Source organism: Oncorhynchus clarkii, chromosome 22 (assembly GCF_045791955.1).
Source record: "Oncorhynchus clarkii lewisi isolate Uvic-CL-2024 chromosome 22, UVic_Ocla_1.0, whole genome shotgun sequence".
In the NCBI taxonomy this organism is placed as follows: domain Eukaryota; kingdom Metazoa; phylum Chordata; class Actinopteri; order Salmoniformes; family Salmonidae; genus Oncorhynchus; species Oncorhynchus clarkii.
Window position 1 is genome coordinate 17,387,978 of NC_092168.1, and position 27,982 is coordinate 17,415,959.

The window sequence follows — 27,982 nt, forward strand, 5'->3', positions numbered from 1 at the left end:
GAGACACTCCACTGTCAGCAGTGTGCAGAAAACAACCGGTGTGCGACTGGTAAAGATTCATCACTAACAACAGCCTCATCATCCCAGGACTTGGAATCTCTCTAGCAGTGTTGACACAGTCCCGAGAAATGGGACTGCAGACTCTGACATGTGCTGCGTAAGACACAGGGGTTTAAATTAATTCTCTCTGCACATGCCATGCCGTTTGTGGGATTACAGTAAAGGCTGGATGTAATGAAGTCTGTCTATAAGACAGGTAAGATGTAACAGAGCCTGGTTGTAATGAAGTCTGTCTATAAGACAGGTAAGATGTAACAGAGACTGGTTGTAATGAAGTCTGTCTATAAGACAGGTAAGATGTAACAGAGCCTGGTTGTAATGAAGTCTGTCTATAAGACAGGTAAGATGTAACAGAGACTGGTTGTAATGAAGTCTGTCTATAAGACAGGTAAGATGTAACAGAGACTGGTTGTAATGAAGTCTGTCTATAAGACAGGTAAGATGTAACAGAGCCTGGTTGTAATGAAGTCTGTCTATAAGACAGGTAAGATGTAACAGAGCCTGGTTGTAATGAAGTCTGTCTATAAGACAGGTAAGATGTAACAGAGCCTGGTTGTAATGAAGTCTGTCTATAAGACAGGTAAGATGTAACAGAGCCTGGTTGTAATGAAGTCTGTCTATAAGACAGGTAAGATGTAACAGAGACTGGTTGTAATGAAGTCTGTCTATAAGACAGGTAAGATGTAACAGAGCCTGGTTGTAATGAAGTCTGTCTATAAGACAGGTAAGATGTAACAGAGACTGGTTGTAATGAAGTCTGTCTATAAGACAGGTAAGATGTAACAGAGACTGGTTGTAATGAAGTCTGTCTATAAGACAGGTAAGATGTAACAGAGCCTGGTTGTAATGAAGTCTGTCTATAAGACAGGTAAGATGTAACAGAGCCTGGTTGTAATGAAGTCTGTCTATAAGACAGGTAAGATGTAACAGAGCCTGGTTGTAATGAAGTCTGTCTATAAGACAGGTAAGATGTAACAGAGCCTGGTTGTAATGAAGTCTGTCTATAAGACAGGTAAGATGTAACAGAGCCTGGTTGTAATGAAGTCTGTCTATAAGACAGGTAAGATGTAACAGAGACTGGTTGTAATGAAGTCTGTCTATAAGACAGGTAAGATGTAACAGAGACTGGTTGTAATGAAGTCTGTCTATAAGACAGGTAAGATGTAACAGAGCCTGGTTGTAATGAAGTCTGTCTATAAGACAGGTAAGATGTAACAGAGACTGGTTGTAATGAAGTCTGTCTATAAGACAGGTAAGATGTAACAGAGCCTGGTTGTAATGAAGTCTGTCTATAAGACAGGTAAGATGTAACAGAGCCTGGTTGTAATGAAGTCTGTCTATAAGACAGGTAAGATGTAACAGAGCCTGGTTGTAATGAAGTCTGTCTATAAGACAGGTAAGATGTAACAGAGACTGGTTGTAATGAAGTCTGTCTATAAGACAGGTAAGATGTAACAGAGCCTGGTTGTAATGAAGTCTGTCTATAAGACAGGTAAGCTGTAACAGAGACTGGTTGTAATGAAGTCTGTCTATAAGACAGCTAAGATGTAACAGAGCCTGGTTGTAATGAAGTCTGTCTATAAGACAGGTAAGATGTAACAGAGCCTGGTTGTAATGAAGTCTGTCTATAAGACAGGTAAGATGTAACAGAGCCTGGTTGTAATGAAGTCTGTCTATAAGACAGGTAAGATGTAACAGAGCCTGGTTGTAATGAAGTCTGTCTATAAGACAGGTAAGATGTAACAGAGCCTGGTTGTAATGAAGTCTGTCTATAAGACAGGTAAGATGTAACAGAGACTGGTTGTAATGAAGTCTGTCTATAAGACAGGTAAGATGTAACAGAGACTGGTTGTAATGAAGTCTGTCTATAAGACAGGTAAGATGTAACAGAGCCTGGTTGTAATGAAGTATGTCTATAAGACAGGTAAGCTGTAACAGAGACTGGTTGTAATGAAGTCTGTCTATAAGACAGCTAAGATGTAACAGAGCCTGGTTGTAATGAAGTCTGTCTATAAGACAGGTAAGATGTAACAGAGCCTGGTTGTAATGAAGTCTGTCTATAAGACAGGTAAGATGTAACAGAGCCTGGTTGTAATGAAGTCTGTCTATAAGACAGGTAAGATGTAACAGAGACTGGTTGTAATGAAGTCTGTCTATAAGACAGGTAAGATGTAACAGAGCCTGGTGGTAATGAAGTCTGTCTATAAGACAGGTAAGCTGTAACAGAGACTGGTTGTAATGAAGTCTGTCTATAAGACAGGTAAGATGTAACAGAGCCTGGTTGTAATGAAGTCTGTCTATAAGACAGGTAAGATGTAACAGAGCCTGGTTGTAATGAAGTCTGTCTATAAGACAGGTAAGATGTAACAGAGCCTGGTTGTAATGAAGTCTGTCTATAAGACAGGTAATATGTAACAGAGCCTGGTTGTAATGAAGTCTGTCTATAAGACAGGTAAGATGTAACAGAGCCTGGTTGTAATGAAGTCTGTCTATAAGACAGGTAAGATGTAACAGAGCCTGGTTGTAATGAAGTCTGTCTATAAGACAGGTAAGATGTAACAGAGCCTGGTTGTAATGAAGTCTGTCTATAAGACAGGTAAGATGTAACATAGACTGGTTGTAATGAAGTCTGTCTATAAGACAGGTAAGATGTAACAGAGCCTGGTTGTAATGAAGTCTGTCTATAAGACAGGTAAGATGTAACAGAGCCTGGTTGTAATGAAGTCTGTCTATAAGACAGGTAAGATGTAACAGAGCCTGGTTGTAATGAAGTCTGTCTATAAGACAGGTAAGATGTAACAGAGCCTGGTTGTAATGAAGTCTGTCTATAAGACAGGTAAGATGTAACAGAGCCTGGTTGTAATGAAGTCTGTCTAAGACATAAGATGTAACAGAGCCTGGTTGTAATGAAGTCTGTCTATAAGACAGGTAAGAGTAACAGAGCCTGGTTGTAATGAAGTCTGTCTATAAGACAGGTAAGATGTAACAGAGCCTGGTTGTAATGAAGTCTGTCTATAAGACAGGTAAGATGTAACAGAGCCTGGTTGTAATGAAGTCTGTCTATAAGACAGGTAAGATGTAACAGAGCCTGGTTGTAATGAAGTCTGTCTATAAGACAGGTAAGATGTAACAGAGCCTGGTTGTAATGAAGTCTGTCTATAAGACAGGTAAGATGTAACAGAGCCTGGTTGTAATGAAGTCTGTCTATAAGACAGGTAAGATGTAACAGAGCCTGGTTGTAATGAAGTCTGTCTATAAGACAGGTAAGATGTAACAGAGCCTGGTTGTAATGAAGTCTGTCTATAAGACAGGTAAGATGTAACAGAGCCTGGTTGTAATGAAGTCTGTCTATAAGACAGGTAAGATGTAACAGAGCCTGGTTGTAATGAAGTCTGTCTATAAGACAGGTAAGATGTAACAGAGCCTGGTTGTAATGAAGTCTGTCTATAAGACAGGTAAGATGTAACAGAGCCTGGTTGTAATGAAGTCTGTCTATAAGACAGGTAAGATGTAACAGAGACTGGTTGTAATGAAGTCTGTCTATAAGACAGGTAAGATGTAACAGAGCCTGGTTGTAATGAAGTCTGTCTATAAGACAGGTAAGATGTAACAGAGCCTGGTTGTAATGAAGTCTGTCTATAAGACAGGTAAGATGTAACAGAGCCTGGTTGTAATGAAGTCTGTCTATAAGACAGGTAAGATGTAACAGAGCCTGGTTGTAATGAAGTCTGTCTATAAGACAGGTAAGATGTAACAGAGCCTGGTTGTAATGAAGTCTGTCTATAAGACAGGTAAGATGTAACAGAGCCTGGTTGTAATGAAGTCTGTCTATAAGACAGGTAAGATGTAACAGAGCCTGGTTGTAATGAAGTCTGTCTATAAGACAGGTAAGATGTAACAGAGCCTGGTTGTAATGAAGTCTGTCTATAAGACAGGTAAGATGTAACAGAGCCTGGTTGTAATGAAGTCTGTCTATAAGACAGGTAAGATGTAACAGAGCCTGGTTGTAATGAAGTCTGTCTATAAGACAGGTAAGATGTAACAGAGCCTGGTTGTAATGAAGTCTGTCTATAAGACAGGTAAGATGTAACAGAGCCTGGTTGTAATGAAGTCTGTCTATAAGACAGGTAAGATGTAACAGAGCCTGGTTGTAATGAAGTCTGTCTATAAGACAGGTAAGATGTAACAGAGCCTGGTTGTAATGAAGTCTGTCTATAAGACAGGTAAGATGTAACAGAGCCTGGTTGTAATGAAGTCTGTCTATAAGACAGGTAAGATGTAACAGAGCCTGGTTGTAATGAAGTCTGTCTATAAGACAGGTAAGATGTAACAGAGCCTGGTTGTAATGAAGTCTGTCTATAAGACAGGTAAGTCTGTAACAGAGCCTGGTTGTAATGAAGTCTGTCTATAAGACAGGTAAGATGTAACAGAGCCTGGTTGTAATGAAGTCTGTCTATAAGACAGGTAAGATGTAACAGAGCCTGGTTGTAATGAAGTCTGTCTATAAGACAGGTAAGATGTAACAGAGACTGGTTGTAATGAAGTCTGTCTATAAGACAGGTAAGATGTAACAGAGCCTGGTTGTAATGAAGTCTGTCTATAAGACAGGTAAGATGTAACAGAGACTGGTTGTAATGAAGTCTGTCTATAAGACAGGTAAGATGTAACAGAGCCTGGTTGTAATGAAGTCTGTCTATAAGACAGGTAAGATGTAACAGAGCCTGGTTGTAATGAAGTCTGTCTATAAGACAGGTAAGATGTAACAGAGCCTGGTTGTAATGAAGTCTGTCTATAAGACTAAGATGTAACAGAGCCTGGTTGTAATGAAGTCTGTCTATAAGACAGGTAAGATGTAACAGAGACTGGTTGTAATGAAGTCTGTCTATAAGACAGGTAAGATGTAACAGAGCCTGGTTGTAATGAAGTCTGTCTAAGACAGGTAAAGACAGTTGTAATGAAGTCTGTAACAGTAACAGACTGGTTGTAATGAAGTCTGTCTATAAGACAGGTAAGATGTAACAGAGCCTGGTTGTAATGAAGTCTGTCTATAAGACAGGTAAGATGTAACAGAGCCTGGTTGTAATGAAGTCTGTCTATAAGACAGGTAAGATGTAACAGAGACTGGTTGTAATGAAGTCTGTCTATAAGACAGGTAAGATGTAACAGAGACTGGTTGTAATGAAGTCTGTCTATAAGACAGGTAAGATGTAACAGAGACTGGTTGTAATGAAGTCTGTCTATAAGACAGGTAAGATGTAACAGAGCCTGGTTGTAATGAAGTCTGTCTATAAGACAGGTAAGATGTAACAGAGACTGGTTGTAATGAAGTCTGTCTATAAGACAGGTAAGATGTAACAGAGCCTGGTTGTAATGAAGTCTGTCTATAAGACAGGTAAGATGTAACAGAGCCTGGTTGTAATGAAGTCTGTCTATAAGACAGGTAAGATGTAACAGAGCCTGGTTGTAATGAAGTCTGTCTATAAGACAGGTAAGATGTAACAGAGCCTGGTTGTAATGAAGTCTGTCTGGTTGTAATGAAGTCTGTCTATAAGACAGGTAAGATGTAACAGAGCCTGGTTGTAATGAAGTCTGTCTATAAGACAGGTAAGATGTAACAGAGCCTGGTTGTAATGAAGTCTGTCTATAAGACAGGTAAGATGTAACAGAGACTGGTTGTAATGAAGTCTGTCTATAAGACAGGTAAGATGTAACAGAGCCTGGTTGTAATGAAGTCTGTCTATAAGACAGGTAAGATGTAACAGAGCCTGGTTGTAATGAAGTCTGTCTATAAGACAGGTAAGATGTAACAGAGCCTGGTTGTAATGAAGTCTGTCTATAAGACAGGTAAGATGTAACAGAGCCTGGTTGTAATGAAGTCTGTCTATAAGACAGGTAAGATGTAACAGAGACTGGTTGTAATGAAGTCTGTCTATAAGACAGGTAAGATGTAACAGAGACTGGTTGTAATGAAGTCTGTCTATAAGACAGGTAAGATGTAACAGAGCCTGGTTGTAATGAAGTCTGTCTATATATAAGACAGGTAAGATGTAACAGAGCCTGGTTGTAATGAAGTCTGTCTATAAGACAGGTAAGATGTAACAGAGACTGGTTGTAATGAAGTCTGTCTATAAGACAGGTAAGATGTAACAGAGCCTGGTTGTAATGAAGTCTGTCTATAAGACAGGTAAGATGTAACAGAGCCTGGTTGTAATGAAGTCTGTCTATAAGACAGGTAAGATGTAACAGAGCCTGGTTGTAATGAAGTCTGTCTATAAGACAGGTAAGATGTAACAGAGCCTGGTTGTAATGAAGTCTGTCTATAAGACAGGTAAGATGTAACAGAGACTGGTTGTAATGAAGTCTGTCTATAAGACAGGTAAGATGTAACAGAGACTGGTTGTAATGAAGTCTGTCTATAAGACAGGTAAGATGTAACAGAGCCTGGTTGTAATGAAGTCTGTCTATAAGACAGGTAAGATGTAACAGAGCCTGGTTGTAATGAAGTCTGTCTATAAGACAGGTAAGATGTAACAGAGCCTGGTTGTAATGAAGTCTGTCTATAAGACAGGTAAGATGTAACAGAGCCTGGTTGTAATGAAGTCTGTCTATAAGACAGGTAAGATGTAACAGAGCCTGGTTGTAATGAAGTCTATCTATAAGACAGGTAAGATGTAACAGAGACTGGTTGTAATGAAGTCTGTCTATAAGACAGGTAAGATGTAACAGAGCCTGGTTGTAATGAAGTCTGTCTATAAGACAGGTAAGATGTAACAGAGACTGGTTGTAATGAAGTCTGTCTATAAGACAGGTAAGATGTAACAGAGCCTGGTTGTAATGAAGTCTGTCTATAAGACAGGTAAGATGTAACAGAGACTGGTTGTAATGAAGTCTGTCTATAAGACAGGTAAGATGTAACAGAGCCTGGTTGTAATGAAGTCTGTCTATAAGACAGGTAAGATGTAACAGAGAATGGAACACTTGACTGGATCTGCATGGTGAAAAGCTAGCTTTCAGCTAAAAAAAACAAAAATATATAAAAAAATATATATATTTCACCTTTATTTAACCAAGTAAGAACAGCAAGAACAGCTCAAATAAGCGAAATGACAGTCCATCATTACTTTAAGACATGAAGGTCAGTGAATATGGAAAATTTCAAGAACTTTGAAAGTTTTTTCATGTTCAGTCGCAAAAACCATCAAGCACTATGATGAAACTGCCTCTCATGAGGACCGCCACAGGAAAGGAAGACCCACAGTTACCTCTGCTGCAGAGGATAAGTTCATTAGAGTTACCAGCCTCAGAAATGGCAGCCCAAATAAATGCTTCACAGAGTTCAAGTAACAGACGCATCTCAACATCAACTGTTCAGAGGAGACTGCATGAGTCAGGTCTTCCTGTTCGAATTGCTGCAAAGAAACCACTACTAAAGGACATCAATAAGAAAAGAGACTTGTTTTGGTCAAGAAACATGAGCAACGGACATTAGACCAGTGGTAATCTGTCCTTTGGTCTGATGAGTTCAAATTTGAGATTTTTGGTTCCAACAGCCATGTCTTTGTGAGATGCAGAGTAGGTGAAGGGATGATCTCAGCATGTGTGGTTCCCACCGTGAAGCATGGAGGAGTAGGTGTGATGGTATTGTGGTGCTTTGCTGGTGACACTGTCAGTGATTTATTTAGAACTTAAGGCACACTTAACCAGCATGGCTACCACAGCATTCTGCAATGTTACACCATCCCATCTGGTTTGCGCTTAGTGGGACTATTATTTGTTTTTCAACAGGACAGTAACCTAACACACCTCCAGACTGAGTGATGGAGTGCTGCATCAGATGACCTGGCCTCCACAATCACCCAAACTCCTCCTCCTGTGTCATGAGTTGGACCGCAGAACGAAGGAAAAGCAGCCAACAAGTGCTCAACATATGTCGGAATTCCTTCAAGACTGTTGAAAAAACATTCCAGGTGAAGCTGGTTGAGAGAAGGCAAAAAGTGTGCAAAGTTGTCATTAAGGCAAAGGGTGGCTACTTTGAAGAATCTAAAATATATTTTGATTTGTCTAACACTTTTTTTGGATACTACATGATTCCATATGTGTTATTTCATAGTTTTGATGTCTTTACTATTATTCTACAATGTAGAACATGTTTTTTTAAATAAAGAAAAACCCTTGAATGAGTAGGTGTGTCCAAACTTTTGGCTGGTACAGTATTTATTTTGATCCTGACAATCTCCCCAGTCCCTGCCGATGACTAGCATACCTATAACATTATGCTTCCATCACAATACTTGAAAATACAGAGGGTTTCACTCTTTGCTTTGTTGTATTGGATTTGACTCAAACTTGTCGATTTGAATTTAGGCCAAAAAGTGTATATATTTGCTGTAATGTCTTGCGGTATTACTTAACGGCCTTGTTGCAAACAGAATGGATTTTTTTTCACACAGTTTTCTTCTTTTCACTTTGTCACACAGGCCAGTAATGTGGAGGGAAGTAGTTACTGTTTTTGATCCCTTTTGTATTTTCTAATATTGTGGTGACAGCATCATGTTATGGATACCCTTGTCACCGACAGGGACTGAGGGGAGTTTGTTAGAATCAAAATAAATATGAATGGAGCAAAGCCAAGGTAAAAAGTTACAGGATAACCAGCCTCAGTCTCCTGAAAACCTAAACCTGGGACAGAGATTTTTTTTTTATTACAGCGGGACAATTACACAAATGTTAATGCCAAAGACACACCAGAATGGCTTTCCAAGAGGTGTTGAATGCTACGGAATTGGCCGGTCTCAGTCCTGACTTAAATCTGCATTAAAAAAAATCAGAGACAAGATTTTTAATACTGCTGTCCATCATTGATTCCCAACCAAATTGAATGAGCTTGAGCAATACAATAAAATAAAAAACAATGGATATATGTTGCACTTAAGAGTAATGCGAGGTTGATAGAGTAGTATTCAAAATGTTTCACAGCTGTAATGGCTACCAAAGGTGCTTTCACCAAGTATTAACTCTGGGGTGTGAAGATATACTGTATACACTTACTGTGTTGTGAAATCGGTTGTGAAAAGTATTGTAATGTTTTTAAAATTGTATATAACTGCCTTAATTTTGCTGGACCCCAGGAAGAGCAGGGGCTGCCTTGACAGCAGCTAATGGGAATCCATATGTTTTAATTTTTTAAATGCAATCAATACATCCAATTTATTTATTTGTATTATTTGAAATATTTTCTCACATTTTTCTTTCACTTTGAAAATGTAGAGTCGGTTGTGTCGATTGGTAGGGGGAAACAAATCTAATTTCATCTCTTTTTGAGATTTAATTCTGAGGCAGCCATATGTGAAGACTGTGCAAGAGGTGTGTACACTTTCACTAGCGACTGTATCTGAGTGAGAATGACTAACAAGAGTGAGAATGGCTAACGGCCCTAAGAGACCGTTTATGTCGCTTATGCCTGGAACCGACACTGTGGTAGTGGTGGTGACGGCAGAGGTAATGGTAGAAGTAGTAATGGTAGTAATAGGGTTTTCATAGGCTTATAGTTATAGTAGGCTAGTAGTAATATATATAGTGACCTATTTTTTGGTGGTTTGTAGGTGTGGAGTTGTCATAGTGGGCTAGTAGTAATATATACATATATATATATATATATATATATATATATATATATATAGTGACCTATTTTTTGGTGGTTTGTAGGTGTGGAGTTGTTATAGTGGGATAGTAGTAATGGTGGTAGTAGTAGTAGTGGTGACTGTGGCAGTAGTGGTGGTGGTAGTATTAGTAGTGGTAGTAGTTACTGCATTATAGTGGTATTAGTAGTGACTGTGGTCAATTCTAGCATGAAGCTTTATCTCAGAAATCTAAGTTGAGTCAGTCTGCATGCCCTGGACCAGAGCTAGTTAATGTGGACCAGAGCTAGACCAACGCTACATGCTACGCCCTGAACCAGACCTAGTGCAGACCAGAGCTAGCTAGCGACGAGCTATGACTTGGACCAGAGCTAGTTAGTGTGGACCAGAGCCAGACCAGAGTTCTGGTTCGGGGTGTAGCTAGCTAGCTCTGGTCAGTATTAGCTCTCGTCCGCACTAACTTTGGTCCACAACGTAGCTTGTAGGTAAAGTTTGAATGACATTTCTAGCTTAAATGGTTAAAGACTAGTTACGGTGGAAATGTTGGCCATTGAAATGCATTGGGATTTATGTAAATATGATTGTAGTGTGAAAAGTATAAGTAGTATCAAAACGTTTTTTGCAAGCAACCTGACCAGTGGCAGTCTGGATGTTTTCAAGTTATTTTAAAGTTACCAAAGTTATCCTTCCTGTTTGGCCCTGTCCGGGGGTGTCCTCGGATGGGGCCACAGTGTCTCCTGACCCCTCCTGCCTCAGCCTCCAGTATTTATGCTGCAGTTGTTTGTGTCGGGGGGCTAGGGTCAGTTTGTTATATCTGGAGTACTTCTCCTGTCCTATTCGGTGTCCTGTGTGAATTTAAGTGTGCTCTCTCTAATTCTCTCTTTCTCTCTTTCTTTCTCTCTCTCGGAGGACCTGAGCCCTAGGACCATGCCTCAGGACTACCTGACATGATGACTCCTTGCTGTCCCCAGTCCACCTGGCCGTGCTGCTGCTCCAGTTTCAACTGTTCTGCCTTATTATTATTGGGCCATGCTGGTCATTTATGAACATTTGAACATCTTGGCCATGTTCTGTTATAATCTCCACCCAGCACAGCCAGAAGAGGACTGGCCACCCCACATAGCCTGGTTCCTCTCTAGGTTTCTTCCTAGGTTTTGGCCTTTCTAGGGAGTTTTTCCTAGCCACCGTGCTTCTACACCTGCATTGCTTGCTGTTTGGGCTTTTAGGCTGGGTTTCTGTACAGCACTTTGAGATATCAGCTGATGTACGAAGGGCTATATAAATACATTTGATTTGATTTGATTTGATTTTGGTGTTGGTAGCTTTTACGGTTTTGGCACTACAGGTGGCAGCAGAAGACAAATAAGAATACGTATAAACAGTTTCTAAAGTTGTGGTTTGCTTTCAGCAAGCATACCTAAAATTGCTTATAATTTGAAAGGCCATGCAATTACAAATCCAGCATTAGCAGTCCACAATTAACCATTTTTTATTTCTCTTTCGTTTTATTTAACCTTTATTTAACTAGCCAAGTCAGTTAAGAACAAATTATTATTTACAATGACGGCCTACCCCGGCCAAACCCGGACGACGGTGGGCCAATTGTACAATTGAAATAGATTTCAATATTTTAAAACAATCCACCTGGCAGGAAATATGTTGAAACCCTTGCAGGGCCTGATGATACAGATTGATTCCTGACTGCTAATAAACGAGACTAAATGACTCCTTATTTGCATTGCATGACTCATGAATATAGACTATCATCAGAATTTATATTATTGTGCAGCTCCTAAACTGGCCACCATCAACCTTTAGTCATGCCATAAGTGCCGATGAGATTCAATGTTATATTGCTTGCACAGTCACCTGCACCTGATACTCAGCAGCTTATCATTGGTCAGTTCCACCCATGGATTTCTGGCCTTTCCCCAACTCTTTGAGGTTCCATTGCGTGATGTTTCCCCCTAGTGGTGTGAATTTAACCTGGTCCCAGATCTGTTTGTGCTTTTGCCTACTCAATTGTCATTATCAAGCCAAACATGTTTTTGCATGACAATTCCATAACGAGTTGGCAAGAGAGCAGAAACAGACTGTCAATCAGGCTAGTGTGAATTGCCAATCCCACTGAGGATAGGGTCAGTGGGGGACAGACAATACAATACAAATAGTAGGCCTGTACTGATTTTTGTTTTTTTTTGTCAAAATATGTTCCTATAGTAATCACTTTCATTGCTGATTCAAGAAAGGGATCAACTATGATAACGTCTAAACATTATACTGTAATTATCTATCATTGGGGATTAAGTTTACCAACATCACATGTATTTACAACCACAATATGGCGCCCAATACCATACTACCATAAATTGTTTTATTTTTCGTGATATGAACTCCATCCCATATTTTTACGTTGTTCCATTGATGATGCAATCACTTAATGGATGCTAAGGATGTCTCCACTTTGGGGAGAGAAGAAAAAGTCGGATTACACTCTCCGTGCCTTTTTCAAGATAGAACATAAAACAAACCCTAATTAAGGAAGGATTTGTGTTGGTCTAAAATACTGTAGGGTCTTGGATACACGTATTAGACATGTGTTGTGTTAGAGCTCAACGACGATGTCTACTTTCAGGAGAAACAACATAAGGCCACTGACTTTTTGACAAGACCGTCCTCGAGCTATTTATTTTCGACCTATTTACTGTTTGTACAACTTGAGAAAGTTAGGACCATCCGATACGTTGTAATTGAAGAAGATGAAGCTGGCTCCGAGACTGGGAACCTGCGGAGGGATCTGGTCATTACCCTCGTTTGATGGTTCTTTTGCACAAACATTTTTCGATGTATTGAACAACCAACCCAACGTCTGCTTGATAAGATTAAGAGAGCTGGATGGACAACTGTCGTCGACAGTCTCAGAGACTTGGCCGAGAAGAACTGTTCAATCGGTTGCAACGCTGCATGCTTTTTTGTTGTTGTCGGTCCTCGCATTTTACAATGAGATCATTAATTTAATTAATTCATTCATTCAATGTTCCCTGTTGATGACATCTACATTGAGATACTTGATTGCAAAACCTTAAGCACCCGGTTCTCTTTAGCAGTTGCATCTGATCAAGATGTTGGTCAAAACTACTGTATAGCCAAAAGTTACCATATTTCAGCGAATAATCATTTCAGGTGCGAATTGACGAGAATGAGTAGATATGCAGACCCGGTGTTAGTGAAAGAGCTTGACAGAGAAATGGAGGACTCATGCCTTTGTGGTCATGGCAATGGACGGTGGAAGTCCACCAAGGTCTGGCATACCACGGTCCAAGTCAAGGTGATAGATTTCAATGACAACAGGCCAACATTTTTGGACAGCTTCACCAGAGTGGAACTCTATGAGGATGCTGAAGTAGAACTCTTGCTATCACAGCTAAGTGCAACTGACCCGGACGAGGGCAAGAATGGTGAAATAATGGATAGGTTGGTGGAAAAAGCGCCTGCAGAAAATAGGCAACAACAAATCTTTACAATCGATTCCTGTGTGTTTCTCGCTGCAGGTTGATTTAAAGAAAAAATAGTTTTATCAATTCAAAATATGAACAGTTAGGATTGACATTTTAGATGTTAATGATAATGCCCCAGAAATGGTTATAGAACTGTTTAACAGGGTTGCCTACAAAACTGAGTCCGCGGCAGAGACCAGCTTTGTGTCTCTGTTCAGTACCATGGACAGCGACTCTGGGTGAAACGGATGTGTGCGCTGCCCTTTACACAGCCATGACCATTTCAGGTTGCAACAGGCATATGGGAGGCACGTACATGACAACAACAACATTAAATAGATAAATATTACTTGAGTACAATCTGACTGTTGTTGCAATGGAATTTGGAACACCGCAGTTCAAAACCACATTCAAATACACAATCCGAGTCAGCGAAGAAAACGACAATGTTCCTACTTTGAGTAAATCGTTATATGAAGTGTGAGTAGAGGAGAACAATGTAGTAGTGGGTACATTTCTATGATCTGTGTTAGCCAATGAACTCGATCTGGGCCATAACCCTGAGATAACGTACCGACTAATTAATGAAAATCGAGCGCAAAATTCCCTTCATCAAAGTGTGTCAGTCAATTCAGTTTCAGGCTCGGTCTGTTCAGCATTAGCATTCATTTTTGAGTTGACCAAAGCAATTGATGTGCAAATACAGGCCAGTGATGGTGGATACCCAGTGCTATCCAACACAACATTGGATACGAGTTATGGACCAAAATGACAACACACCAGTGATAACATCCCCTCGTTTAGTAAATGGAGCCGCTTTCGCGTTCTTGGCAACTGATGTGTCAACTGATATGCTGGTGCTGCGGATCAAAGCGCAAGACGCTGATGAGGGATTGAATGCAGAATTAACGTTCCTTATCTTGGAGGAAGCCAACAAATTATTCACAGTAAATGAACAGACCGGGGACCTGTATCTCCGAAACACACCATACTACCACTCGGATAAAATATTTTATGTGGAAGTGGGTGTGAAAGATAAGGGCGTTCCACCACTAATGACAAGGCTAAAGGTTAATGTAATTTCTGCCCAGGAACATTAATTGACAGGCCAGACAATAGATAAGCAATAGATAAACATGAGTTAACATTTTCCAAATCTTACACAATTGAGGAGTTGTGTATTGATGGCCTTGGCCTACAAAGCGATGACAAGAAGAGGCCAATACAACACTAATTACAAAGAAGACTAGCAATCTGCCCCAAAATGTACATTTTCGAAGGCCATCACACCCTGTGTGAATCCTGCTCATTTATCGATGGTGAAGTTGTGAACACAGCGCGGGCTTTATGTGACGCCTCATTTTCCATCTGCTGCGGAGACCAACATAATACTGTAGTGAGTTACTGAGTGAGGTGTGTGAGAGCTGAGCAGAAGGCTACACTACTGTTCCTGATATTACCGATGATAGGCTACTAATATTCACACGACAAAGATTGATCCACAAATGTGTTCTGATAATGGACCTTCCCTCTAATTCAACCCGGTAGATGATTATGCCTTGTGGCACAAATTATCGGGTCGATGGGCAGCTTTTTGACCTACATGGAAAATATATAGCAATGATGAAGCAAGCCATTTCATATTCTATTGATTGATAAATGCATTTTTCCCCTGTGGAATTGGAGATCTGTCACAACCAGTCACAAGCTAGTAGCCTACATCACCCAGAGAAAAAAACTATGGCCTTATTTTGTCCATAGTGTAATGTCATAAACATATAGGCTGTCCATTTTGCCATCAACAATTCCCAAGATTCTTGGGGGCTTCCCTAACCATACAATCAGTGGATATGGAATTAGAATATTCTGAAGGCGCTGCAGTGGTTAGTTGTGAGAGCTTCCTAGAAAATGGGCAACTAATCAATACAATTGCTCATCTTGATTTAAATTATACACCATATGTTCATCTATCGTATATAATTCCTTAGTGAGGAATAGTAGCCTTAGCTTTGTTGAATGGAAAAAAACGACTTACTATTGAACATCCAGCATCTGGTTCTAGCACTGTACTGTAGGTTCTCTGGCAAAAAAAAAACGCTTTTTTCCCCTCTTCCTTCAGGACATGGACTTCAGATGGCTGGATTATGTAAGATTTTTAAAACACTGGTGTCTTATTTGCTCTTCTAAATTGCAGGTTCACTTGATGCCGACCCTAAACTGTTAGAGGATTCTGTGAAACCAGCACACAGGCCGCATAGCCAAAACAAGACTGTCAACCCATATGCAGAAGATACAACTTTGAATCATCATCAACAACATCACAAGCAGGAGCTGACGCAACAGAACAACACAAAGGGAAACTGTTTCACCAGAAGAAAATCTCTCTTATACACAAACTACCAAAAACTAGAGATTTGCTGCAGATGAGTCCGCATTCACTGTAACAAATTGCTGTAAATATACAGTAACACTTTTAGTTAGCTATGGTAATTCTATATTACAGTACAGTACTTTAAAGATCAATGCATTATGAGGGCTCAATGGCATTCCACTACACTGCTGTAAAATTGATGTAATTTTACAGCAGCATACTTTGAATTATGGTGCGTTATGGTAAAAATGTTGTGGGCGGAGAAATAATCTGTCTCATTAACATATTTGGAGTCGTGCCTTGTATGAGGCTATATTGGTTACACCCATTAGTGAGAATGCTGTACCCTACAGAATACAGTACCATGCCATGTTTTTTTCGTAAATTCATCCTCTAAATCTACAGTAACTTACTGGCTACTGTGCTGCCAGAAATGTACTGTAATTCAGTACCATACTGTAATTTTAAACTCTAAAAATTTTTTCCTGAAAATCTACAGTAATGTACTGGCTGCTGTGCTGCCATTGCATTTTTGGAGCACCAAAAACCTTGTGGGTGCATGGTATTGTTGTGGCTCATTAACACATTTTGAGGCATGCCTTGTAAGAGGCTGTACTTGTTGCGCCCGTTAGTAAGAGTGCTGTACCAATTTAAGTGATATGTGGTAGTATGTTTCCTAACACCTACAGTATATGTATATAGTGGACAGATCATAGCGGCAGTAAGCTTTTGATCTGTTTTGCCCTATAGCCACTGCCAGTTTCAAAGCCTTTGTTAAGGCCTCTATAAGTGCAAGTGATATAAAACACCAAATACTCATTGATATTCTGTAACACAGGGTTTCCCAAGCCCCCATCTGGGTGCACATTGTAGATTTTTTACAATACAATTTAACAATATAGTACTGTATTGCTGTATATTTATTGTAGCATTCTGTAAATGACGGTGCATTGTGGAAACATTTTGTAGGAGGAATATTTTGAGACGTGCCTTGTAAGTTGCTATTTGTTGCACCCATTGATGAGAATGCTCTACCAATTTAACTGAAATGTGGTAGTCTTGCCTTAACAATTGAATGTCTATAGGGAACAGCGGGTCTTAAAAATGTAATGGTTGAATATTAGACCTTGTCCTTTTGATCCGTTTTGCCCTGTAATCACGGCAAGTTTGGAAGGCTTTGTTAAGGTCTCTAGAAGTGCAAGTGATATAAAATGCCACCTATACATAAATATGCTACAATATACAAATACCTAGCAGCCAAACTGCTTGCACTAATCCCATGTAATTACAATACAGTACTAACATGATTACAGTAGCATCCACTTTCTTACAGTATGGTAGGCTAATGTTACAGTAATACACTTGGTCAATGTATTACAATGTATCCTTAACTACAACAACATTCCCGGTAACGGTTACACAAACCTTTTACTTGCTTTGACTGTGATGTTTTTTTTTAATCAACCTTAGATTAATTTTACTTCATTTTTTTCTTGAACCTTTATTTAACTAGGCAAGACAGCTAAGAACACATTCTTAGTTACAATGACGGCCTACCGAAAGTCGCTCTGGACAAGCACATCTGCTAAATGACCAAAATGTAAATGTTAAAAATGTACATTTGCAAAGCACACTGCTGGGTATTATTCAAATGAGCTCCGCCTTCAAACTATTTGTATATTGATCAAATTTGGCCTCGTTTGGGGGTGTAGATCATGAGAATAATACCCAGCAATGACAAAATAGGTATTGAAATACCTACAGTATATAAAATACCTACAGTATATAAAATACATGTAACAGAAATACTGCCCGTGTTGGCACTAGCTGTCTACACTGTAAATCTGAAACAGTTTACTAACCACTCTGCTTCCGGTAATGTACTATCAATTCTAAAAATACAGCATGTTCCTGTAGTCAGGTGTTTCAGTAATAGCTGTACATTTGTGTTACAGTAAAGGTCCTGTAAATCTACAGTAATTTACTGGCTTCTGTGCTGCCAGTAATTTTCTGTAAATGTACAGGATATTTTTTACACTGCAGGTTCTATCCTGGAGGCTGAAAATCTATCCAGGTCACCTGGGACATATTCTGTTGTTTAACTCATCAACACTGAAATAAGAAGACTTCCTAAGCTCGTTTGAAGTTAGTCATGAAAATAATTACACTTCCCCAAGGACATTTCTTTGATTGAATGATGGATGCTTTTCTTCCTTTAATAAAAATGTCAAATTTTCAATTGACAGTTCGAACAAAACATTCTTGTCTCAAAGTAATGCATTAAAAAAAAAACTTTATTTAACTAGGCAAGTCAGTTAAGAACAAATTCTTATTTATAATTACAGCCTACCCCAGCCAAACCCAGACGACGCTGGGCCAATTGTGCGCCGCCCTATGAGACTCCCAATCACGGCCGGATGTGATACAGCCTGGATTTGAACCAGGGACTGTAGTGACACCTCTTGCACTGAGATGCAGTGCCTTAGACCGCTGTGCAACCCAAAAAGCCCAAAATGAGTAGACTACTCATTGTGAACGGTACATACTGTATTTATTGGAACATAAAGCAACTGAAGTACTGGAAATGTACTTTAGCCATACAAGCATTTACTGATGACACTAGTCAAGTGCTGTGTCCAGCATAATTTGAATGGCATTGAAATAAATCTGTATCTTTATGTTAAATATCACTGGTGCTTTTCCCTTGCATGAAAAGAAGATTGTTCTTAATACCACTGGGGATTGAGTGTGCCAAGCATCCTTGTGGTTTTCCATATTAACACTAAGTAAGAATGAACTATGGCGTAAATAATGTGATTACAAACATGATTACATAATTTGATTAGCAAATTATTTTGTCTAAACTAGCACAATATACTTGTAGCACACAATCTGTTTGCCATCATAATGGACTTTGCTTAGACGCATATTGGTTAATTTTATACTATAAGCAATCATAACTAACAAACAGCATTATAATTGTTTGTTTATACACCTTATATATCATTTCACATGCTATATACAGTGCTTTCAGAAAGTATTCATACCACTTGACTTATTCCACACGTTGATGTGTTACAGTCTGAATTCAAAATCGATTACATTTATTTTTCTGTCATCCATCTACAACCCTGTAATGACAAAGTGAAAACATGTTTTTAGAAAATGTTTCACATTTATATAGAAAGGTCTCTTTACATACGTTTTCACACGCTTGAGTCAATACATGTTAGAATCATACAGTGTATTCGGAAAGTATTCAGACCCCTTGACTTTTTCCACATTTTGTTACGTTACAGACTTATTTTAAAATAGATTAAATAGTCCCCCCCTCATCAAACGACACACAATACCCCAATAAAACAAAGCAATAATTTTTTGCAAATGTATTAAAAGTAAAAACTGGAAATATAACATTTACATAAGTATTCAGACCTTTCACTCGGTACTTTGTTGAAGCCCCTTAGGCAGCGATTACAGCCTTAAGTCTTCTTGGGTATGATGCTACAAGCTTGGCGCAACTGTATTTAGGGAGTTTCTCCCATTCTTCTCTGCAGATCCTCTCAAGCTCTGTCAGGTTGGATGGGAAGCTTTGCTGCACAGCTGTTTTCAGGTCTCTCCAGAGATGTTTGATCGGGTTCAAGTCCGGGCTCTGGCTGGGCCACTCAAGGACATTTAGAGACTTGTCACGAAGCCACTCCTGTCTTGTATTGGCTGTGTGCTTAGGGTTGTTGTCCTGTTGGAAGGTGAACCTTCGCCCAGTCTGAGGTCCTGAGCGCACTGGAGCAAGTTTTCATCAAGGATCTCTCTGTACATTGCTCTGTTCATCTTTGCCTCGATCCTGACTAGCCTCCCAGTCCCTACTGCTGAAAAACATTCACACAGCATGATGCTGCTACCACCATGCTTCACCATAGGGATGGTGCCAGGTCTCCTCCAGATATGGCGCTTGGCATTTGGGACAAAGAATTCAATCATGGTTTCATCAAACCAGATAATTTAGTTTCTCATTGTTTAAGAGTCTTTAGGTGCCTTTTGGCAAACTCCAAGCAGGCTGTCATGTGCCTTTTACTGAGGAGTGGCTTCCATCTGGCCAATCTATCATAAAGGCCTGATTGGTGGAGTGCTGCAGAGATGGTTGTCCTTCTGGAAGGTTCTCCCATCTCCACAAAGGAACTCTGGAGCTGACCATCGGGTTCAGAGTGACCATCGGGTTCTTGGTCACCTCCCTGACCAAAGCCCTTTTCTCCCGATTGCTCAGTTTGGCCGGGCGGCAAGTTATAGGAAGAGACTTGGTGGTTCCAAACTTCTTCCATTTAAGAATGATGAAGGTTACTGTTCTTGGGGACCTTCAGTGCTGCAGAAATGTTTTAGTACCCTTATCCAGATCTGTGCCTCGACACAATCCTGTCTCGGAGCTCTACGGGGGACAATTCCTTCGATCTCATGGCTTGGTTTTTGCTCTGACATGCACTGTCAACTGTGGGACCTTATATAGACATGTGTGTGCCTTTCCAAATCATGTCTAATCAGTCGAATTTACCACAGGTGGACTCCAATCAAGTCGTAGAAACATCTCAAGGATGATCAATGTAAACAGGATGCACCTGAGCTCAATTTTGAGTCTCATAGCAAAAGGGTCTGAATATTTATGCAAATAAGGTATTTCAGTTTACAATTTGTAATAAATTTGCAAACATTTCGAAAAACCTGTTTTCCCTTTGTCATTATGGGGTATTGTGTGTAGATTGCTGAGATTGTGTTTGTTATTTAATCCATTTTAGAATAAGGCTGTAATTTAACAAAATGTGGAAAAAGTCAAGGGTCGGAATACTTTCCGAAGGCACTGCATATACTCAGTGGTAGCCATTCTATGGGATTATAATGAGGACAGAACTTTGAGAGTTTGTATTTTGATTTTCGTTGTCGCACATTGAGATTCGTGGTTGCAAGTGCGATTCACAAATGTGTAATTTAATTTTGCAAGCTTGTATCATGTGTGAAAGATTTAACAACGGTCCCAACATTCAATCATTTATTTCAGAATGATTAGAAATCCATTTACAAGTATGAATATTCCTCTTTGAATCAACAGTAGACTTGCAGACTTTGAATCTGTGCACTATCGGAGTTCTGTCACTGTTGTCACGTTACCAAGAGATACTAACATGCTGACCAAACCGCATGCGCGTGTATGTCCGCGTGCGCCATCGCGCACATGTTTGATTTTGTACGCCCACACCAGAAGCAATCAGGACACGCAAGTTGAAATATCAAACAAACTCTGAACCAATTATATTAATTTGGGGACAGGTCGAAAAGCATGAAACATTTATGGCAATTTAGCTAGCTAGCTTGCTGTTGCTAGCTAATTTGTCTTGGGATATAAACGTTGGGTTGTTATTTTACCTGAAATGCACAAGGTCCTCTACTCCGACAATTCATTCACAGATAAAATGTAAACCGAGTTCGTATTTAGAAATCTGTCCTCCTTCAGGCTTCTTCTTCTTTGGACTTTATATGGCGGTTGTCAACCAACTTTAAGGTGCATTGCAGAAATAGATCCAAGTTCTATTTTAGCTCCTGGCTACGCAGATGTGTACATTTATTTTGAAATGCTCACACACTAGCTAGCCCTGTCGTCAGCATGTAAGCCTGCACAAAGTTTTGTACATTTGTAGAAAGAGATTTGCAAGTGAAAATGTGATTTGCTCTCTGGGGGCAGGACATTTTACTTCTAACCAATCAGTTCCCACTGCTAAAATCACAGCCTCCTAACCGTTGCCTGGATTGTTCCATCAATCAAATTGCAGGAAGTATCTCCCTACATGAGCAAGAGAGGATGAGGTAAATTAAATGAAAGATCTACTTGAAAGTAATCGTCCCTTTTATCGGTGTTTATCCATTTGTTGTTGTTGTGAAAAGGCATGACAGTTTGCTTATCATGTGAAATATAATTGTACATATCAGACAAACTTCAGACAGACACTATTGCGTTCGCTAGCTGGCCTTTGACATTCATCCTAGCTTTAATATCAACTGGCTGGCTTTATCAGGCAGCTTTAGGCGTGAGGGGAAAACAAAGATATTTGCTAGTTAGTTAACCATCTGATTGATGAAGTTCATTATGCCATTAGCTAGCTAGATAGCTAAATTGAAACTGCTAGGGGAAAGCTAGCTAGCTAACTCCCACCAGCATCACTGCAGTGTAGCTAATGTTAGCTATGTTTCTAGAAAATAACGAAAATATATGTTAAAGACTTGTTTCTGACTTTTGAACACTTGTCAAACTACTTAATTCCACTGCCTGTTTATTGATTAATTGGTGACTGAAAAGTTGCAAAGAAAAACTGCAAATAGACTATTAGGCTGGTTGCGTATCATTTGGCTGATGTGCACATTTAGTGTTTAATTAGCTTAGTTAGCCAAGTTACTGACTGATTAAAATGATTGTTATTCATGTTTTTGTTGTTATTGCATTTCAGGTGGAGAGGGAGTAAGATCACTAGAAAGGAGGATGCTGGCAGACCACCAAAGGACCCTAGAGGTATTACAGTCAACTGGATATTGTATCTGAATTGCCCATATATTTCACTGACACTGAGAAAATGGTTGGATTGTTCAGCAACGTGCAGTAAATGCTAACACGGCTTTGGTGGTGAAACGTACATCATGTATTTATCAGGCCACTGCATGCTGAGACAAGGGCCTGGATGGTGACACACATCTTGTTACTGACTTTAGAACACTTGTCAAACTGCATTCCACTGCTTGTTTATTGATTAATTGGTGACTGAAAAGGTTGTCAAGAAGAATGCCCCCCTTCAATTTCAATGCAAATAGATTAGCTAGCTAAAAGTAAACTAGTGACAACTTGATGAAGCTTATGAAAAAGGTAGTTGGGGTTCTCAGCAACTTCAATCTGCACTGAAATTTGAGCAGTGAGGTTAATTTATTCCCCCTCTACTCTTTTCCTCAGTTTGAAGCACATCTCCAACACCCAGACAGATCTAAAGAACTTGGGAACCGCCCAACCACCAGGAACATCTTGTGTTCTTGGTGTTCATTCACAAGGTTAGATAGAAACAGATTCACACATGTTATTCTCTATCATGCAGAATTGTAGCTAAACTTGTAACTTGGGAAGCTCATTCAATAATAGAGATGTGGGTGATTTCTGTCCCAGAGGACTGAACATTGTGCACGTTTTTGTTAAATTCAGACCACAATTAGTGGAATGAGGTGTGAGTGAAGTGTAAAGTACCTACGGCTGTCATGACTTCAATTAACTAAATACAGTTACCATTTGTAAGATGGCGCCGGAGAAGAAGGCAGACGTTTTACATGCCACCAGCCGATTGTGTTTTTTTTTTTTGTTTATTTGTGTTGTTTGTAACTTATTATTTTACTTATTTTGTACATAATGTTGCCGAAACCGTCTCTTATGACCGAAAATAACTTCTAGACAACAGTACTGTGATTACTCACCATGGACAAGCAGAATCATTTTTTTTCCTTTCACGACTCTGACAAGCCTACTGCTTCCTCGGGAACAGGCCCTGATCTCCGTGATCTGCGTGAAGAGGAGGCGGAGAAAGAGGGGTGGGCTGCCTCCTGAGATATCGTAGGCGATCGAATAAACCCCCACTTCCCTCCTTTCTGCTCGCAAATGTGAAATCCTTGGAGAATAAAATCGGTGAGTTACACGGATGATTAAACTACCAACGGGACATTAAAAACTTTAACATCTTATGCTTCACAGAGTCGTGGCTGAACGACGACAATATCAACATACAGCTCGTTGGTTATACGATGTACCGGCAGGATAGAACAGCGGTGTCTGGTAAGACAAGGGGCGGCGGACTATGTATTTGTGTAAATAACAGCTGGTGCACGATATCTAAGGAAGTCTAGAGCTATTGCTCGCCTGAGGTAGAGTATCTCATGATAAGCTGTAGACCACACTACCTACCGAGAGAGTTTTCATCTGTATTTTTTGTAGCTGTTTACATACCACCACAGTCAGAGGCTGGCACTAAGACAGCATTGAATGAGCTGTGTTTCCACCATAAGCACACAAGAACACGCTCACCCAGAGGTGGTGTTTCTAGTAGCCAGTGACTTTAATGCAGGGAAACTTAAATCCTTTTTACCAAATTTCTAACAGCATATTAAATGTGCAACCCGAGGAAAAATTATTCTGAAGACCACAGAGACGCATACAAAGCTCTCCCTCACCATCCATTTGGCAAATCTGACCATAATTCTATCCTAACGATTCCGGCTTACAAGCAAAAATTAAAGCAGGAAGCACTAGTGACTCAGTCTATAAAAAAGTGGTCAGACGAAGTAGATGCTAAACTACAGGACTAGCACAGACTAGCACAGACTGGAATATGTTCCGGGATTCCTTCGATGGCATTGACGAGTATACCACATTAGTCATTGGCTTCATCAATAAGTGCATTGATGACGTCATCCCCAAAGTGACTGTATGTACATACCCCAACCAGAAGCCATGGATTACAGGCAGCATCTGCACTGAGCTAAAGGGTAGAGCTGCCACTTTCAAGGAGCGGGACTCTAACCTGGAAGCTTATAATAAATCCCGCTATGCCCTCCAATGAACCAACAAACAGGCAAAGCGTCAATACAGGCCTAAGATCGAATTGTACTACACCGGCTCTGACGCAAACCATTACAGATTACAAAGGGAAGCACAGCCTAGAGCTGCCCAGTGACACGAACCTACCAGACGAGCTAAACTACTTCTATTGTCGCTTTGAGGCAAATAACACTGAAACATGCATGAGAGCACCAGCTGCTCCGGATGACTGTGTGATCACAATCTCCGCAACCGATGTGAGTAAGACATTTAAACAGGTCAACATTCACAAGGCCGCAGGGCCAGACAGATTACCAGGACGTGTACTGCGAGCATGAGCTGACCAACTGGCAAGTGTCTTCACTGACATTTTCAACATCTCCCTCTCAGAGTCTGTAATACCAACATGTTTTAATCAGACCACCATAGTGCCTGTGCCCAAGAACACTAAGGTAACCTGCCTAAATGACTACCGACCCGTAGCACTCACATCTTTAGCCATGAAGTGCTGGTCATGGCTCACATCAACACCATTATCCCAGAAACCATAGACCCACTCCAATTTGCATACCGCACCAACAAATCCACAGATGATGCAATCTCTATTGCACTCCACACTGCCCTTTCCCAGCTGGACAAAAGGAACACCTAGGTGAGAATGCTGTTCATTGACTACAGCTCAGCGTTCAACACAATAGTGCCCTTCAAGCTCATCACTAAGCTAAGGACCCTGGGACTAAACACCTCCCTCTGCAACTGGATCCTGGACTTCCTGACGGGCCGCCCCAAGGTGGTAAGGGTAGGTAACAACACATCCGCCACGCTAATCCTCAACACAGTGTCCATTTCCCTCCTGTACTCTCTGTTCACTCATGACTGCACGGCCAGGCATGACTCCAACACGTCATTACATTTGCCGATGACACAGTGCCACAACCTGATCACCGGCAACAACGAGACAGCCTATAGGAGGTTAGAGACCAGGCCGTGTGTTGCCAGGACAACAACCTCTCCCTCAACGTGATCAAGAGGAGATGATTGTCAACTACAGGAAAAAGAGGACAGAGCACGCCCCCATTCTCATCGACGGGGCTGCAGTGAGGCAGGTTGAGAGCTTCAAGTTCCTTGGAGTCCAAATCACCAACAAACTAACACGGTCCAAGCACACCAAGACAGTAGTGTTCACCACAAAACCTATTTCCCCTCAGGAGACTGAAAAGATTTGGCATGGGTCCTCAGATCATCAAAAGGTTCTACAGCTGCACCATTGAGAGCATCACTGCCTGGTATGGCAACTGCTGGGCCTCCGACCGCAAGGCACTACAGAGGGTAGTGCGAACGGCCCAGTACATCACTGGTGCCAAGATTACTGACATCCAGGACCTCTATGCCAGGCGGTGTCATAGGAAGGCCCTAAAATTGTCCAAGACTCCAGCCACCCTAGTCATAGACTGTTCTCTCTGCTCCCGCACGACACACCTTAAAGTCTAGGTCCAAGAGGCTTCTAAACAGCTTCTACCACCAAGCCATGACTCCTGAACATCTGGTCAAATAGCTACCCAGACTATTTGCATTGCCCCCCCCTCCCCCTCTTTACACCTCTGCTACTCTCTGTTGTCATCTATGCAGGAGTCACTTTAATAACTCTTCCTACATGTACATACTACCTCAACTAATCAGTTCCCCTGCACATTGACTCTGTATCGGTACCCCCCTGTATATAGTCTCGCTTTTGTTATTTTCCTGCTGCTCTTTAATTACGTGTTACTTTTATCTCTCATTCTTATCCATATTGTTTTGAAACTGCATTGTTGGTTAGGGGTTCATAAGTAAGCATTTCATTTCACTATTCGACGCATGTGACTAATACATTTTTTTTTATTTTCAAATATATGCAGATTTGATATCTGATTTCCAGGAGCCTGGTGGAGATGGCAGGAACATGTTCCCAACACACTCCTCCTATTGAAAACCATTGAGTTGCTGATGTCTTTTACTCAACCATTTGACTGATTGGACAGCACCCTTCTGTCCTCAATAATCAACAATGTAAACGTTAACTCTCTTGCTCTCTCTCTCTCTCTCTTATTCAGTACATCTATCCATTTCTCTACAGGTGCTACAGAGAATATTCCAAGGACTTCCAGAGGCTTCAGATCAACTACTCTCCAGAGCACAAAGAAGTAAGCTCCGCTGGTGGTATATACTTTATGCACTACGTTAACCTCCTTCACTATGGTTGTCTGTCTGTGTGATGACATATAGCATATTATCCAGGGCCACTAGTTGGATTGGATTTACTGTACTCACTCAAAATCATGCTCTCCCATCCCTCTAATCCCAGGTGAGCATGCTGGGCCATGGAATTCTAGAGCAGAAAATCAAAAACCTGGCAACATGTCAGCTATCGACAGTTCCCTGAGGAAGGATGCAGCTATCAAGGCTTTAAATGGTCAAATTTGGGGGATGACCACCAAATGTAATACATTTCTGTATAAACTACTCATTCATTTTTTTATAGGTTACAAAACAATAACTGTTTCTAAGCCTGTTCTCATTTTTACTAACTTTTACGGTAACTTAAACATCTGACAACATTCAGACTTTCTCCATCAAGACAACACCTAGCGCTTATGATTAAAAAAGGTCTAAAATCAATGCAAGTCTCATATCCAGGGTGAATACATTTTTATTCATGCATAAAGGACATCACACAGGTGTGCCAACTAAAATATACAGTACCAGTCAAACATTTGGACACACCTACTCATTGAAGGTTAAAAAAAACAACTATTTTCTACATTGTAGAATAAGAGTGAAGACATCAAAACTATGAAATAACACATATGGAATCATGGAGGAACCAAAAAAAGTGTTAAACAAATCTAAATGTATTTTATATTTGAGATTCTTCAAAGTAGCCACCCTTTGCCTCGATGACAGCTTTGCACACTCTTGGCATTCTCTCAACCAGCTTTATGAGTTAGTTACCTGGAATGCATTTCAATTGACAGGTGTGCCTTGTTAAAAGTTAATTTGTGGAATTTCTTTCCATCTTCATGCGTTTGAGTCATTCAGTTGTGTTGTGACAAGGTAGCGGTGGTATACAGAAAATTGCACTATTTGGTAAAAGACCAAGTCGATATTATGGCAAGAACAGCTCAAATAAGAAAAGAGAAATTACATTCCATTATTAGTTTAAGACATGAAGGTCAGTTAATTCAAAAAATTTCAAGAACTTTGAAAGTTTCTTCGAGTGCAGTCGCAAAAAACATGAAGTGCTATGATGAAACTGGCTCTCATGAGGACCGGCACAGGAAAGGAAGACCCGGAGGTACCTTTGCTGCAAAGGATAAGTTCATTAGAGTTACCAGCCTCAGAAAATGCAGCCCAAATAAATGCTTCACAGAGTTCAAGTAACAGACACATATCAACATCAACTGTTCAGAGGAGACTGTGTGAATCAGGCCTTCATGGTCGAATTGCTGCAAAGAAACCACCGCTAAAGGACACCAATGAGAAGAATAGCCTTGCTTGGGCCAAGAAACACGAGCAATGGACATTAGACCGGTAGAAATCTGTCCTTTGGTCTAACGAGTTCAAATTTGAGATTTTTGGTTCCAACCACTGCGTCTTTGTGAGAAGTAGAGTAGGTGAATGGATGATTTCTGCATGTGTAGTTCCCACCGTGAAGCATGGAGGAGTAGGTGTGATGGTGTGGGGGTGCTTTGCTGGTGACACTGTCTGTGATATATTTTGAATTCAAGGTAAACTTAACCAGCATGGCTACCACAGCATTCTGCAGCGATAC

At 40.3% G+C, this 27,982-nt stretch overlaps 1 pseudogene; it reads left to right on the forward strand.

The window, feature by feature from the left end:
- Positions 1–12,897: 12,897 nt before the first annotated feature.
- LOC139380083 (protocadherin-8-like) lies at positions 12,898–26,593 on the forward strand (annotated as a pseudogene).
- The last annotated feature ends 1,389 nt before the right edge of the window (positions 26,594–27,982 follow it).